The sequence below is a fragment of the Ambystoma mexicanum genome, chromosome 5q (genome assembly GCF_040938575.1).
Source record: "Ambystoma mexicanum isolate Mex_15411 chromosome 5q, UKY_AmexF1_1, whole genome shotgun sequence".
NCBI classification, from domain to species: Eukaryota; Metazoa; Chordata; class Amphibia; order Caudata; family Ambystomatidae; genus Ambystoma; species Ambystoma mexicanum.
The window spans coordinates 9,462,901-9,481,749 of NC_090933.1; positions in this window are offsets into that span (position 1 = coordinate 9,462,901).

The window sequence follows — 18,849 nt, forward strand, 5'->3', positions numbered from 1 at the left end:
CCCATTCCAATCATGAGGCCCTTCCTATAGCATGAGATGTGATATCTCAATGCTTCTACCAAACCTGAGCCCCTTCCTATAGCATGAGATGTGGTATCCAATGCTTCAACCAAACCGGAGATCCTTCCTATAGCATGAGATGTGATATTCAACTCCATCACATTCCAATCCTGAGACCCTTCCGATAGGATGAGATTTATTATCTCACTCCTTCAAATACCAAACTTGAGTCCCTTCCTAAAGGATGAGATCTGATATCTCAGTGCTTCTAATACCAAACCTGAGTCCCTTCCTATAACATGAGATGTGATATCCAACTCCTTCCCATTCCAATCATGAGGCCCTTCCTATAGCATGAGATGTGATATCTCAATGCTTCTACCAAACCTGAGACCCTTCCTATAGCATGAGATGTGATATCTCAATGCTCTTAATACCAAACCTGCGATCATTCCTATAACATGAGATGTGATATCCAACTCCTTCCCATTCCAATCCTGAGCCCCTTCCATGAGATGTGATATCTCAATGCTTCTAATACCAAAGTTGGACCGTTCCTATAGCATGAGATGTGATATCCAACTCCTTCCCATTCCAATCCTGCATCCCTTCATTTAGCATGAGATTTGATATCTCAATGCTTCTAATACCAAACCTGAGACCCTTCCTATAACATGAGATGTTATATCCAACTCCTTCCGATTCCAATCCTGAGACCATTCTTATAGCATAAGTGATATCCAACTTCTTCCCATTCCAATCCTGCGTAACTTCATATAGCATGAAATTTGTTATCTTAGTGCTTCTAATACAAAACCTGAGACCCTTCCTTTAGCATGAGATGTGATATCCAACTCCTTCCCATTCCAATCCTGAGACCCTTCCTATAACATGAGATGTGATATCCAAGTCCTTCCCATTCCAATCCTGAGACCCTTCCTATAACATGAGATGTGATATCCAACACCTTCCCAATCCAATCCTGAGACCCTTCCGATAGCATGAGATATGATATCTCAATGCTTCTAATACCAAACCACAGACCTGTCCTATAACTTGAGATGTGATCTCCAACTCCTTCTTATTCCAATCCTGAGACCCTTCCGATAGCATGAGATGTGATATCCAACTCCTTCCAATTCAAACCTGTGACCATTCCTATAGCATGAGATGGGATATCCAACTCCTTCCCAATCCAATCCTGAGACCCTTCCGATAGCATGAGATGTGATATCTTAATGCTTCTGCCAAACCTGAGACCTTCCTATGGCATGAGATGCGATATCCAACTCATTCCTATTCCAATCCTGAGACCATTCCTATAACATGAGATGTGATATCCAACTCCTTCCCAATCCAATCCTGAGACCCTTCTGATAGCATGAGATATGATATCTCAATGCTTCTAATACCAAACCACAGACCTGTCCTATAACTTGAGATGTGATATCCAACTCCTTCTTATTGCAATCCTGAGACCGTTCCGATATCATGAGATGTGATATCCAACTCCTTCCAATTCAAACCTGTGACCCTTCCTATAGCATGAGATGGGATATCCAACTCCTTCCCAATCCAATCCTGAGACTCTTCCGATAGCATGAGATTTGATATCTTAATGCTTCTGCCAAACCTGAGACCTTCCTATGGCATGAGATGTGATATCCAACTCCTTCCCATTCCAATCCTGAGACCCGTCCTATGGCATGAGATGTGATATCCAACTCCTTCCCATTCCGATCCTGAGACCCGTCCTATACCATGAGATGTGATATCTCAATGCTTCTAATACCAAACCTGAGACTGTCCTATAGCATGAGATGTGATATCTCAATGCTTCTAATAACAAACCTGAGACCCTTCCTATAACGAGATGTGATATCCAAATCCTTCCCAATCCAATCCTGAGACCCTTCCGACAGCATGAGATATGATATCTCAATGCTTCTAATACCAAACCACAGACCCGTCCTATAACTTGAGATGTGATATCCAAATCCTTACCCTTCCAAACCTGAGACCCTTCCTTTAGCATGAGATGTGATATCCAACGCCTTCCCATTCCAAACCTGAGACCCTTCCTATACCATGAGATGTGATATCCAACTCCTTCCCATTCCAATCCTGAGACCCTTCCTATAACATGAGATGTGATATCCAACTCCTTCCCAATCCAATCCTGAGACCCTTCAGATAGCATGAGATATATCTCAATGCTTCTAATACCAAACCACAGACCCATCCTATAACTTGAGATGTGATATCCAAATCCTTCCCCTTCCAAACCTGAGACCTTTCCTTTAGCATGAGATGTGATATCCAACTCCTTCCCATTCCAATCCTGAGACCCATCCTGTAGCATGAGATATGATATCCCAATGCTTCTACCAAAACTGAGACCTTTCCGATAGCATGAGATGTGATATCCAACTCCTTCCAATTCAAACCTGTGACCCTTCCTATAGCATGAGATGGGATATCCAACTCCTTCCCAATCCAATCCTGAAACTCTTAGATAGCATGAGATGTGATATCTTAATGCTTCTGCCAAACCTGAGACCTTCCTATGGCATGAGATGTGATATCCAACTCCTTCCCATTCCAATCCTGAGACCCGTCCTATGGCATGAGATGTGATATCCAACTCCTTCCCATTCCAATCCTGAGACCCGTCCTATACCATGAGATGTGATATCTCAATGCTTCTAATACCAAACCTGAGACTGTCCTATAACATGAGATGTGATATCTCAATGCTTCTAATAACAAACCTGAGACCCTTCCTATAACGAGATGTGATATCCAAATCCTTCCCAATCCAATCCTGAGACCCTTCCGACAGCATGAGATATGATATCTCAATGCTTCTAATACCAAACCACAGACCCGTCCTATAACTTGAGATGTGATATCCAAATCCTTACCCTTCCAAACCTGAGACCCTTCCTTTAGCATGAGATGTGATATCCAACGCCTTCCCATTCCAAACCTGAGACCCTTCCTATACCATGAGATGTGATATCCAACTCCTTCCCATTCCAATCCTGAGACCCTTCCTATAACATGAGATGTGATATCCAACTCCTTCCCAATCCAATCCTGAGACCCTTCAGATAGCATGAGATATATCTCAATGCTTCTAATACCAAACCACCGACCCATCCTATAACTTGAGATGTGATATCCAAATCCTTCCCCTTCCAAACCTGAGACCTTTCCGATAGCATGAGATGTGATATCCAACTCCTTCCCATTCCAATCATGAGGCCCTTCCTATAGCATGAGATGTGATATCACAATGCTTCTACCAAATCTGAGACCCATCCTATAGCATGAAATGTGATATTCAACTCCTTCCCATCCAATCCTGAGACCCTTCCTATAGCATGAGATGTGATATCTCAATGCTATTAATACCAAACCTGAGACCCTCCCTATAGCATGAGATGTGATTTCCAACTCCTTCCCATTACAATCCTGAGACCCTTCCAATAGCCTGAGATGTGATATCCAACTCCTTCCCATTCCAATCATGAGGCCCTTCCTATAGCATGTGATGTGATATCTCAATGCTTCTACCAAACCTGAGACCATTCCTATAGCATGAGATGTGATATCTCAATGCTCTTAATACCAAACCTGGGATAATTCCTATTGCAAGAGATGTGATATCCAAATGTTTCCCATTCCAAACCTGAGACCCTTCCTATAGGATGAGATGTGATATCTCAATGCTATTAATACCAAACCTGAGACCCTCCCTATAGCATGAGATGTGATTTCCAACTCCTTCCCATTCCAATCCTTAGACCCTTCCCATAGCCTGAGATGTGATATCCAACTACTTCCCATTCCAATCATGAGGCCCTTCCTATAGCATGAGATGTGATATCTCAATGCTTCTACCAAACCTGAGACCCTTCCTATAGCATGAGATGTGGTATCCAATGCTTCAACCAAACCGGAGATCCTTCCTATAGCATGAGATGTGATATTCAACTCCATCACATTCCAATCCTGAGACCCTTCCGATAGGATGAGATTTATTATCTCACTCCTTCAAATACCAAACTTGAGTCCCTTCCTAAAGGATGAGATCTGATATCTCAGTGCTTCTAATACCAAACCTGAGTCCCTTCCTATAACATGAGATGTGATATCCAACTCCTTCCCATTCCAATCATGAGGCCCTTCCTATAGCATGAGATGTGATATCTCAATGCTTCTACCAAACCTGAGACCCTTCCTATAGCATGAGATGTGATATCCAACTCCTTCCCATTCCAATCCTGAGACCCTTCCTATAGCATGAGATGTGATATCTCAATGCTCTTAATACCAAACCTGCGATCATTCCTATAACATGAGATGTGATATCCAACTCCTTCCCATTCCAATCCTGAGCCCCTTCCATGAGATGTGATATCTCAATGCTTCTAATACCAAAGTTGGACCGTTCCTATAGCATGAGATGTGATATCCAACTCCTTCCCATTCCAATCCTGCGTCCCTTCATTTAGCATGAGATTTGATATCTCAATGCTTCTAATACCAAACCTGAGACCCTTCCTATAACATGAGATGTTATATCCAACTCCTTCCGATTCCAATCCTGAGACCCTTCTTATAGCATAAGTGATATCCAACTTCTTCCCATTCCAATCCTGCGTAACTTCATATAGCATGAAATTTGATATCTCAGTGCTTCTAATACAAAACCTGAGACCCTTCCTTTAGCATGAGATGTGATATCCAACTCCTTCCCATTCCAATCCTGAGACCCTTCCTATAACATGAGATGTGATATCCAAGTCCTTCCCATTCCAATCCTGAGACCCTTCCTATAACATGAGATGTGATATCCAACACCTTCCCAATCCAATCCTGAGACCCTTCCGATAGCATGAGATATGATATCTCAATGCTTCTAATACCAAACCACAGACCTGTCCTATAACTTGAGATGTGATCTCCAACTCCTTCTTATTCCAATCCTGAGAGCCTTCCGATAGCATGAGATGTGATATCCAACTCCTTCCAATTCAAACCTGTGACCCTTCCTATAGCATGAGATGGGATATCCAACTCCTTCCCAATCCAATCCTGAGACCCTTCCGATAGCATGAGATGTGATATCTTAATGCTTCTGCCAAACCTGAGACCTTCCTATGGCATGAGATGTGATATCCAACTCATTCCTATTCCAATCCTGAGACCCTTCCTATAACATGAGATGTGATATCCAACTCCTTCCCAATCCAATCCTGAGACCCTTCTGATAGCATGAGATATGATATCTCAATGCTTCTAATACCAAACCACAGACCTGTCCTATAACTTGAGATGTGATATCCAACTCCTTCTTATTCCAATCCTGAGACCCTTCCGATAGCATGAGATGTGATATCCAACTCCTTCCAATTCAAACCTGTGACCCTTCCTATAGCATGAGATGGGATATCCAACTCCTTCCCAATCCAATCCTGAGACCCTTCCGATAGCATGAGATGTGATATCTTAATGCTTCTGCCAAACCTGAGACCTTCCTATGGCATGAGATGTGATATCCAACTCATTCCCATTCCAATCCTGAGACCCTTCCTATAACATGAGATGTGATATCCAACTCCTTCCCAATCCAATCCTGAGACCCTTCTGATACCATGAGATATGATATCTCAATGCTTCTAATACCAAACCACAGACCTGTCCTATAACTTGAGATGTGATATCCAACTCTTTCTTATTCCAATCCTGAGACCCTTCCGATAGCATGAGATGGGATATCCAACTCCTTCCCAATCCAATCCTGAGACCCTTCCGATAGCATGAGATGTGATATCCAACTCATTCCCATTCCAATCCTGAGACCCGTCCTATGGCATGAGATGTGATATCCAACTCCTTCCCATTCCAATCCTGAGACCCGTCCTATACCATGAGATGTGATATCTCAATGCTTCTAATACCAAACCTGAGACTGTCCTATAACATTAGATGTGATATCTCAATGCTTCTAATACCAAACCTGAGACCCTTCCTATAACGAGATGTGATATCCAAATCCTTCCCAATCCAATCCTGAGACCCTTCCGACAGCATGAGATATGACATCTCAATGCTTCTAATACCAAACCACAGACCCGTCCTATAACTTGAGATGTGATATCCAAATCCTTCCCCTTCCAAACCTGAGACCCTTCCTTTAGCATGAGATGTGATATCCAACGCCTTCCTATTCCAATCCTGAGACCCGTCTTATATCATGAGATGTGATATCCAACTCCTTCCTAATCCAATCCTGAGACCCTTTAGATAGCATGAGATATATCTCAATGCTTCTAATACCAAACCACAGACCTATCCTATAACTTGAGATGTGATATCCAAATCCTTCCCCTTCCAAACCTGAGACCTTTCCTTTAACATGAGATGTGATATCCAACTCCTTCCCATTCCAATCCTGAGACCCTTCCTGTAGCATGAGATGTGATATCCCAATGCTTCTACCAAACCTGAGACCTTTCCGATAGCATGAGATGTGATATCCAACTCCTTCCCATTCCAATCATGAGGCCCTTCCTATAGCATGAGATGTGATATCTCAATGCTTCTACCAAATCTGAGACCCTTCCTATAGCATGAAATATGATATCCAACTCCTTCCCATCCAATCCTGAGACCCTTCCAATAGCATGAGATGTGATATCTCACTGCTATTAATACCAAACCTGAGACCCTCCTTATAGCATGAGATGTGATATCCAACTCCTTCCCATTACAATCCTGAGACCCTTCCAATAGCCTGAGATGTGATATCCAACTCCTTCCCATTCCAATCATGAGGCCCTTCCTATAGCATGAGATGTGATATCTCAATGCTTCTACCAAACCTGAGACCCTTCCTATAGCATGAGATGTGATATCTCAATGCTCTTAATACCAAACCTGGGATCATTCCTATTGCAAGAGATGTGATATCCAAATGCTTCCCATTCCAAACCTGGGAACCTTCCTATAGGATGAGATGTGATATCCAACTCCTTCCCATTCCAATCCTGAGACCCTTCCTATAGCATGAGATGATATCCAACTCCTTCCCATTCCAATCCTGCGACCCTTCCTATAGCATGAGATGTGATATCTCAATGCTTCTACCAAACCTGAGATCCTTCCTATAGCATGAGATGTGATATTCAACTCCTTCCCATTCCAATCCTGAGACCCTTCCGATAGGATGAGATTTATTATCTCACTCCTTCAAATACCAAACTTGAGTCCCTCCCTAAAGGATGAGATCTGATATCTCAGTGCTTCTAATACCAAATCTGAGTCCCTTCCTATAACATGAGATGTGATAACCAACTCCTTCCCATTCCAATCATGAGGCCCTTCCTATAGCATGAGATGTGATATCTCAATGCTTCTACTAAACCTGAGACCCTTCTGACAGTCCCCTTGTGACTGTCCTTTTTTAATATAATGGTTTTGTAGCTTGGGATCACCTGGGACCCGTCCTATACCATGAGATGTGATGTCTCAATGCTCTTAATACCAAACCTAGGATCATTCCTATAACATGAGATGTGATATCCAACTCCTTCCCATTCCAATCCTGAGCCCCTTCAATGAGATGTGATATCTCAATGCTTCTAATACCAAACCTGAGACCATTCCTATTGCGAGAGATGTGATATCCAAATCCTTCCCATTCCAAACCTGAGACACTTCCTATGGCAGGAGATGTGATATCCAACTTCTTCCCATTCCAATCCTGCGTCTCTTCATATAGCATGAAATGTGATATCTCAGTGCTTCTAATACAAAACCTGAGACCCTTCCTTTAGCATGATATGTGATATCCAACTCCTTCCCATTCCAATCCTGAGACCTTTCCTATAACATGAGATGTGATATCCAAGTCCTTCCCATTCCAATCCTGAGACCCTTCCTATAACATGAGATGTGATATCCAACTCCTTCCAAATCCAATCCTGAGACCCTTCCGATAGCATGAGATATGATATCTCAATGCTTCTAATACCAAACTACAGACCTGTCCTATAACTTGAGATGCGATATCCAACTCCTTCCCATTCCAATCCTGAGACCCTTCCGATAGCATGAGACGTGATATCCAACTCCTTCCAATTCGAACCTGTGACCCTTCCTACAGCATGAGATGGGATATCCAACTCAATCCCAATCCAATCCTGAGACCCTTCCGATAGCATGAGATGTGATATCTTAATGCTTCTACCAAACCTGAGACCTTCCTATGGCATGAGATGTGATATCCAACTCCTTCCCATTCCAATCATGAGGCCCTTCCTATAGCATGAGATGTGATATCTCAATGCTTCTAATACCAAACCTGAGACTGTCCTATAACATGAGATGTGATATCTCAATGCTTCTAATAACAAACCTGAGACCCTTCCTATAACATGAGATGTGATGTCCAAGTCCTTCCCATTCCAATCCTGAGACCCTTCCTATAACATGAGATGTGATATCCAACTCCTTTCCAATCCAATCCTGAGACTCTTCCGATAGCATGAGATGTGATATCCCAATGCTTCTACCAAACCTGAGACCTTTCCGATAGCATGAGATGTGATATCCAACTCCTTCCCATTCCAATCATGAGGCCCTTCCTATAGCATGAGATGTGATATCTCAATGCTTCTACCAAACCTGAGACCCTTCCTATAGCATGAAATGTGATATCCAACTCCTTCCCAATCAATCCTGAGACCCTTCCTATAGCATGAGATGTGATATCTCAATGCTATTAATACCAAACCTGAGACCCTCCCTATAGCATGAGATGTGATATCCAACTCCTTCCCATTCCAATCCTTTGACCCGTCACATAGCCTTGCTGTGATATCCAACTCCTTCCCATTCCAATCATGAAGCCCTTCCTATAGCATAAGATGTGATATCTCAATGTTTCTACCAAACCTGAGACCCTTCCTATAGCATGAGATGTGATATCCAACTCCTTCCCATTACAATCCTGAGACCCTTCCTATAGCATGAGATGTGATATCTCAATGCTCTTAATACCAAACCTGGGATCATTCCTATAACATGAGATGTGATATCCAACTCCTTCCCATTCCAATCCTGAGCCCCTTCCATGAGATGTGATATCTCAATGCTTCTAACACCAAAGTTGGACCGTTCCTATAGCATGAGATGTGATATCCAACTCCTTCCCATTCCAATCCTGAGACCCTTCCGATAGCATTAGATGTGATATCTCAATGCTTCTAATATCAAACCTGAGACCCTCCCTATAGCATGAGATGTGATATCCAACTCCTTCCCATTCCAATCCTGAGACCTTTCCTATAACATGAGATGTGATATCCAAGTCCTTCCCATTCCAATCCTGAGACCCTTCCTATAACATGAGATGTGATATCCAACTCCTTCCCAATCCAATCCTGAGACCCTTCCGATAGCATGAGATATGATATCTCAATGCTTCTAATACCAAACCACAGACCTGTCCTATACCTTGAGATGTGATATCCAACTCCTTCTTATTCCAATCCTGAGACCCTTCCGATAGCATGAGATGTGATATCCAACTCCTTCCAATTCAAACCTGTGACCCTTCCTATAGCATGAGATGGGATATCCAACTCCTTCCCAATCCAATCCTGAGACCCTTCCGATAGCATGAGATGTGATATCTTAATGCTTCTGCCAAACCTGAGACCTTCCTATGGCATGAGATGTGATATCCAACTCATTCCCATTCCAATCCTGAGACCCTTCCTATAACATGAGATGTGATATCCAACTCCTTCCCAATCCAATCCTGAGACCCTTCTGATAGCATGAGATATGATATCTCAATGCTTCTAATACCAAACCACAGACCTGTCCTATAACTTGAGATGTGATATCCAACTCCTTCTTATTCCAATCCTGAGACCCTTCCGATAGCATGAGATGTGATATCCAACTCCTTCCAATTCAAACCTGTGACCCTTCCTATAGCATGAGATGGGATATCCAACTCCTTCCCAATCCAATCCTGAGACCCTTCCGATAGCATGAGATGTGATATCTTAATGCTTCTGCCAAACCTGAGACCTTCCTATGGCATGAGATGTGATATCCAACTCATTCCCATTCCAATCCTGACACCCTTCCTATAACATGAGATGTGATATCCAACTCCTTCCCAATCCAATTCTGAGACCCTTCTGATACCATGAGATATGATATCTCAATGCTTCTAATACCAAACCACAGACCTGTCCTATAACTTGAGATGTGATATCCAACTCCTTCTTATTCCAATCCTGAGATCCTTCCGATAGCATGAGATGGGATATCCAACTCCTTCCCAATCCAATCCTGAGACCCTTCCGATAGCATGAGATGTGATATCCAACTCATTCCCATTCCAATCCTGAGACCCGTCCTATGGCATGAGATGTGATATCCAACTCCTTCCCATTCCAATCCTGAGACCCGTCCTATACCATGAGATGTGATATCTCAATGCTTCTAATACCAAACCTGAGACTGTCCTATAACATTAGATGTGATATCTCAATGCTTCTAATAACAAACCTGAGACCCTTCCTATAACGAGATGTGATATCCAAATCCTTCCCAATCCAATCCTGAGACCCTTCCGACATCATGAGATATGACATCTCAATGCTTCTAATACCAATCCACAGACCCGTCCTATAACTTGAGATGTGATATCCAAATCCTTCCCCTTCCAAACCTGAGACCCTTCCTTTAGCATGAGATGTGATATCCAACGCCTTCCTATTCCAAACCTGAGACCCTTCTTATATCATGCGATGTGATATCCAACTCCTTCCTAATCCAATCCTGAGACCCTTTAGATAGCATGAGATATATCTCAATGCTTCTAATACCAAACCAAAGACCCATCCTATAACTTGAGATGTGATATCCAAATCCTTCCCCTTCCAAACCTGAGACCTTTCCTTTAACATGAGATGTGATATCCAACTCCTTCCCATTCCAATCCTGAGACCCTTCCTGTAGCATGAGATGTGATATCCCAATGCTTCTACCAAACCTGAGACCTTTCCGATAGCATGAGATGTGATATCCAACTCCTTCCCATTCCAATCATGAGGCCCTTCCTATAGCATGAGATGTGATATCTCAATGCTTCTACCAGATCTGAGACCCTTCCTATAGCATGAAATATGATATCCAACTCTTTCCCATCCAATCCTGAGACCCTTCCAAAAGCATGAGATGTGATATCTCACTGCTATTAATACCAAACCTGAGACCCTCCCTATAGCATGAGATGTGATATCCAACTCCTTCCCATTACCATCCTGAGACCCTTCCAATAGCCTGAGATGTGATATCCAACTCCTTCCCATTCCAATCATGAGGCCCTTCCTATAGCATGAGATGTGATATCTCAATGCTTCTACCAAACCTGAGACCCTTCCTATAGCATGAGATGTGATATCTCAATGCTCTTAATACCAAACCTGGGATCATTCCTATTGCAAGAGATGTGATATCCAAATGCTTCCCATTCCAAACCTGAGAACCTTCCTATAGGATGAGATGTGATATCCAACTCCTTCCCATTCCAATCCTGAGACCCTTCCTATAGCATGAGATGATATCCAACTCCTTCCCATTCCAATCCTGAGTCCCTCCCTAAAGGATGAGATCTGATATCTCAGTGCTTCTAATACCAAACCTGAGTCCCTTCCTATAACATGAGATGTGATAACCAACTCCTTCCCATTCCAATCATGAGGCCCTTCCTATAGCATGAGATGTGATATCTCAATGCTTCTACCAAACCTGAGACCCTTCTGACAGTCCCCTTGTGACTGTCTTTTTTTAATATAATGGTTTTGTAGCTTGGGATCACCTGGGACCCGTCCTATACCATGAGATGTGATGTCTCAATGCTCTTAATACCAAACCTGGGATCATTCCTATAACATGAGATGTGATATCCAACTCCTTCCCATTCCAATCCTGAGCCCCTTCCATGAGATGTGATACCTCAATGCTTCTAATACCAAAGTTGGACCGTTCCTATAGCATGAGATGTAATATCCAAACTCCTTCCCATTCCAATCCTGCGTCCCTTCATTTAGCATGAGATTTGATATCTCAGTGCTTCTAATACCAAACCTGACACCCTTCCTATAACATGAGATGTTATATCCAACTCCTTCCGATTCCAGCCCTGAGACCCTTCCTATACCATGAGATGAGATATCTCAATGTTTCTAATACCAAACCTGAGACCATTCCTATTGCGAGAGATGTGATATCCAAATCCTTCCCATTCCAAACCTGAGACCCTTCCTATAGCATGAGATGTGATATCCAACTTCTTCCCATTCCAATCCTGCGTCTCTTCATATAGCATGAGATGTGATATCCAACTCCTTCCCAATCCAATCCTGAGACCCTTCCGATAGCATGAGATATGATATCTCAATGCTTCTAATACCAAACCACAGACCTGTCCTATAACTTGAGATGTGATATCCAACTCCTTCCCATTCCAATCCTGAGACCCTTCCGATAGCATGAGACGTGATATCCAACTCCTTCCAATTCAAACCTGTGACCCTTCCTACAGCATGAGATGGGATATCCAACTCCTTCCCAATCCAATCCTGAGACCCTTTCGATAGCATGAGATGTGATATCTTAATGCTTCTACCAAACCTGAGACCTTCCTATGGCATGAGATGTGATATCCAACTCCTTCCCATTCCAATCATGAGGCCCTTCCTATAGCATGAGATGTGATATCTCAATGCTTCTAATACCAAACCTGAGACTGTCCTATAACATGATATGTGATATCTCAATGCTTCTAATAACAAACCTGAGACCCTTCCTATAACATGAGATGTGATGTCCAACTCCTTCCCATTCCAATCCTGAGACCCTTCCTATAACATGAGATGTGATATCCAACTCCTTCCCAATCCAATCCTGGACCCTTCCGATAGCATGAGATGTGATATCCCAATGCTTCTACCAAACCTGAGACCTTTCCGATAGCATGAGATGTGATATCCAACTCCTTCCCATTCCAATCATGAGGCCCTTCCTATAAGCATGAGATGTGATATCTCAATGCTTCTACCAAACCTGAGACCCTTCCTATAGCATGAAATTTGATATCCAACTCCTTCCCATCCAATCCTGAGACCCTTCCTATACCATGAGATGTGATATCTCAATGCTTCTAATACCGAACCTGAGACTGTCCTATAACTTGAGATGTGATATCTCAATGCTTCTAATAACAAACCTGACACCCTTCCTATAACATGAGATGTGATGTCCAAGTCCTTCCCATTCCAATCCTGAGACCCTTCCGATAGCATGAGATGTGATATCCCAATGCTTCTACCAAACCTGATACCTTTCCGATAGCATGAGATGTGATATCCAACTCCTTCCCATTCCAATCATGAGGCCCTTCCTATAGCATGAGATGTGATATCTCAATGCTTCTACCAAACCTGAGACCCTTCCTATAGCATGAAATGTGATATCCAACTCCTTCCCATCCAATCCTGAGACCCTTCCTATAGCATGAGATGTGATATCTCAATGCTATTAATACCAAACCTGAGACCCTCCCTATAGCATGAGATGTGATATCCAACTCCTTCCCATTCCAATCCTTTGACCCTTCCCATAGCCTGAGATGTGATATCCAACTCCTTCCCATTCCAATCATGAAGCCCTTCCTATAGCATAAGATGTGATATCTCAATGCTTCTACCAAACCTGAGACCCTTCCTATAGCATGAGATGTGATATCCAACTCCTTCCCATTCCAATCCTGAGACCCTTCCTATAGCATGAGATGTGATATCTCAATGCTCTTAATACCCAACCTGGGATCATTCCTATAACATGAGATGTGATATCCAACTCCTTCCCATTCCAATCCTGAGCCCCTTCCATGAGATGTGATATCTCAATGCTTCTAATACCAAAGTTGGACCGTTCCTATAGCATGAGATGTGATATCCAACTCCTTCCCATTCCAATCCTGCGTCCCTTCATTTAGCATGAGATTTGATATCTCAGTGCTTCTAATACCAAACCTGAGACCCTTCCTATAACATGAGATGTTATATCCAACTACTTCCGATTCCAATACTGAGACCCTTCCTATACCATGAGATGAGATATCTCAATGTTTCTAATACCAAACCTGAGACCCTCCCTATAGCATGAGATGTGATGTCCAACTCCTTCCCATTCCAATCCTGAGACCCTTCCTACAGCATGAGATGTGATATCTCAATGCTATTAATACCAAACCTGAGATCCTTCCTATAACATGAGATGTGATATCCAACGGCTTCCCATTCCAAACCTGAGACCCTTCCTATATCATGAGATATGCTATCCAACTCCTTCCCATTCCAATCCTGAGACCCTTCCTATAGCATGAGATGTGATATCTCAATGCTTGTAATACAAAACTTGAGACCCTTCCTATAGCATGAGATGTGATATCCAACTCCTTCCCATTCCTATCCTGAGACCCTTCTGATAGCATGAGATGTGATATCTCAATGCTTCTAATACCAAACTTGAGACCCTCCCTATAGCGAGATGTGATATCAAAGTCCTTCCCATTCCAATCCTGATACCCTTCCTATAACATGAGATGTGATATCCAACTCCTTCCAATTCCAACCTGTGACCCTTCCTGTAGCATGAGATGGGATATCGAACTCCTTCCCAATCCAATCCTGAGACCCTTCTGATAGCATGAGATGTGATATCTTAATGCTTCTACCAAACCTGAGACATTCCTAAGGCATGAGATGTGATATCAAACTCCTTCCCATTCCAATCCTGAGTCCCGTCTTATACCATGAGATGTTATATCTCAATGCTTCTAATACCAAACCTGAGACTGTCCTATAACATGAGATGTGATATCTCAATGCTTCTAATAACAAACCTGAGACCCTTCCTATAACATGAGATGTGATGTCCAAGTCCTTCCCATTCCAATCCTGAGACCCTTCCTATAACATGAGATGTGATATCCAACTCCTTCCCAATCCAATCCTGAGACCCTTCCGATAGCATGAGATGTGATATCTTAATGCTTCTACCACACCTGAGACCTTCCTATGGCATGAGATGTGATATCCAACTCCTTCCCATTCCAATCCTGAGACCAGTCCTATACCATGAGATGTGATATCTCAATGCTTCGAATACCAAACCTGAGACTGTCCTATAACATGAGATGTGATATCTCAATGCTTCTAATAACAAACCTGAGACCCTTCCTATAACATGAGATGTGATGTCCAAGTCCTTCCCATTCCAATCCTGAGACCCTTCCTATAACATGAGATGTGATATCCAACTCCTTCCCAATCCAATCCTGAGACCCTTCCGATAGCATGAGATGTGATATCCCAATGCTTCTACCAAACCTGAGACCTTTCCGATAGCATGAGATGTGATATCCAACTCCTTCCCATTGCAATCATGAGGCCCTTCCTATAGCATGAGATGTGATATCTCAATGCTTCTACCAAACCTGAGACCCTTCCTATAGCATGAAATGTGATATCCAACTCCTTCCCATCCAATCCTGAGTCCCTTCCTATAGCATGAGATGTGATATCTCAATGCTATTAATACCAAACCTGAGACCCTCCCTATAGCATGAGAGGTGATATCCAACTCCTTCCCATTCCAATCCTTTGACCCTTCCCATAGCCTGAGATGTGATATCCAACTCCTTCCCATTCCAATCATGAGGCCCTTCCTATAGCATGAGATGTGATATCTCAATGCTTCTACCAAACCTGAGACCCTTCCTGTAGCATGAGATGTGATATCCAACTCCTTGCCATTCCAATCCTGAGACCCTTCCTATAGCATGAGATGATATCCAACTCCTTCCCATTCCAATCCTGAGACCCTTCCTATAGCATGAGATGTGATATCTCAATGCTTCTACCAAACCGGAGATCCTTCCTATAGCATGAGATGTGATATTCAACTCCTTCCCATTCCAATCCTGAGACCCTTCCGATAGGATGAGATTTATTATCTCACTCCTTCAAATACCAAACTTGAGTCCCTTCCTAAAGGATGAGATCTGACATCTCAGTGCTTCTAATACCAAACCTGAGTCCCTTCCTATAACATGAGATGTGATATCCAACTCCTTCCCATTCCAATCATGAGGCCCTTCCATGAGATGTGATATCTCAATGCTTCTACCAAACCTGAGACCCTTCCTATAGCATGAGATGTGATATCCAACTCCTTCCCATTCCAATCCTGAGACCCTTCCTATAGCATGAGATGTGATATCCAACTTCTTCCCATTCCAATCCTGCGTATCTTCATGTAGCATGAAATTTGATATCTCAGTGCTTCTAATACAAAACCTGAGACCCTTCCTTTGGCATGAGATGTGATATCCAACTCCTTCCCATTCCAATCCTGAGACCCTTCCTATAACATGAGATGTGATATCCAAGTCCTTCCCATTCCAATCCTGAGACCCTTCCTATAACATGAGATGTGATATCCAACTCATTCCCAATCCAATCCTGAGACCCTTCCGATAGCATGAGATATGATATCTCAATGCTTCTCATACCAAACCACAGACCTGTCCTATAACTTGAGATGTGATATCCAACTCCTTCTTATTCCAATCCTGAGACCCTTCCGATAGCATGAGATGTGATATCCAACTCCTTCCAATTCAAACCTGTGGCCCTTCCTATAGCATGAGATGGGATATCCAACTCCTTCCCAATCCATCCTGAGACCCTTCCGATAGCATGAGATGTGATATCGTAATGCTTCTGCCAAACCTGAGACCTTCCTATGGCATGAGATGTGATATCCAACTCATTCCCATTCCAATCCTGAGACCCTTCCTATAACATGAGATGTGATATCCAACTCCTTCCCAATCCAATCCTGAGACCCTTCTGATAGCATGAGATATGATATCTCAATGCTTCTAATACCAAACCACAGACCTGTCCTATAACTTGAGATGTGATATCCAACTCCTTCTTATTCCAAACCTGAGACCCTTCCGATAGCATGAGATGGGATATCCAACTCCTTCCCAATCCAATCCTGAGACCCTTCCGATAGCATGAGATGTGATATCTTAATGCTTCTGCCAAACCTGAGACCTTCCTATGGCATGAGATGTGATATCCAACTCATTCCCATTCCAATCCTGAGACCCGTCCTATGGCATGAGATGTGATATCCAACTCCTTCCCATTCCAATCTTGAGACCCGTCCTATACCATGAGATGTGATATCTCAATGCTTCTAATACCAAACCTGAGACTGTCCTATAACATTAGATGTGATATTTCAATGGTTCTAATAACAAACCTGAGACCCTTCCTATAACGAGATGTGATATCCAAATCCTTCCCAATCCAATCCTGAGACCCTTCCGACAGCATGAGATATGACATCTCAATGCTTCTAATAACAAACCACAGACCCGTCCTATAACTTGAGATGTGATATCCAAATCTTTCCCCTTCCAAACCTGAGACCCTTCCTTTAGCATGAGATGTGATATCCAACGCCTTCCTATTCCAAACCTGAGACCCCTCTTTTATCATGAGATGTGATATCCAACTCTTCCCAATCCAATCCTGAGACCCTTTAGATAGCATGAGATATATCTCAATGCTTCTAATACCAAACCACAGACCCATCCTATAACTTGAGATGTGATATCCAAATCCTTCCCCTTCCAAACCTGAGACCTTTCCTTCAACATGAGATGTGATATCCAACTCCTTCCCATTCCAATCCTGAGACCCTTCCTGTAGCATGAGATGCGATATCCCAATGCTTCTACCTAACCTGAGACCTTTCCGATAGCATGAGATGTGATATCCAACTCCTTCCCATTCCAATCATGAGGCCCTTCCTATAGCATGAGATGTGATATCTCAATGCTTCTACCAAATCTGAGACCCTTCCTATAGCATGAAATGTGATATCCAATTCCTTCCCATCCAATCCTGAGACCCTTCCAATAGCATGAGATGTGATATCTCACTGCTATTAATACCAAACCTGAGACCCTCCCTATAGCAGGAGATGTGATATCCAACTCCTTCCCATTACAATCCTGAGACCCTTCCAATAGCCTGAGATATGATATTCAACTCCTTCCAATTCCAATCATGAGGCCCTTCCTATAGCATGAGATGTGATATCTCAATGCTTCTACCAAACCTGAGACCCTTCCTATAGCATGAGATGTGATATCTCAATGCTCTTAATACCAAACCTGGGATCATTCCTATTGCAAGAGATGTGATATCCAAATGCTTCCCATTCCAAACCTGAGAACCTTCCTATAGGATGAGATGTGATATCCAACTCCTTCCCATTCCAATCCTGAGACCCTTCCTATAGCATGAGATGTGATATTCAACTCCTTCCCATTCCAATCCTGAGACCCTTCCGATAGGATGAGATTTATTATCTCACTCCTTCAAATACCAAACTTGAGTCCCTCCCTAAAGGATGAGATCTGATATCTCAGTGCTTCTAATACCAAACCTGAGTCCCTTCCTATAACATGAGATGTGATAACCAACTCCTTCCCATTCCAATCATGAGGCCATTCCTATAGCATGAGATGTGATATCTCAATGCTTCTACTAAACCTGAGACCCTTCTGACAGTCCCCTTGTGACTGTCTTTTTTTAATATAATGGTTTTGTAGCTTGGGATCACCTGGGACCCGTCCTATACCATGAGATGTGATGTCTCAAT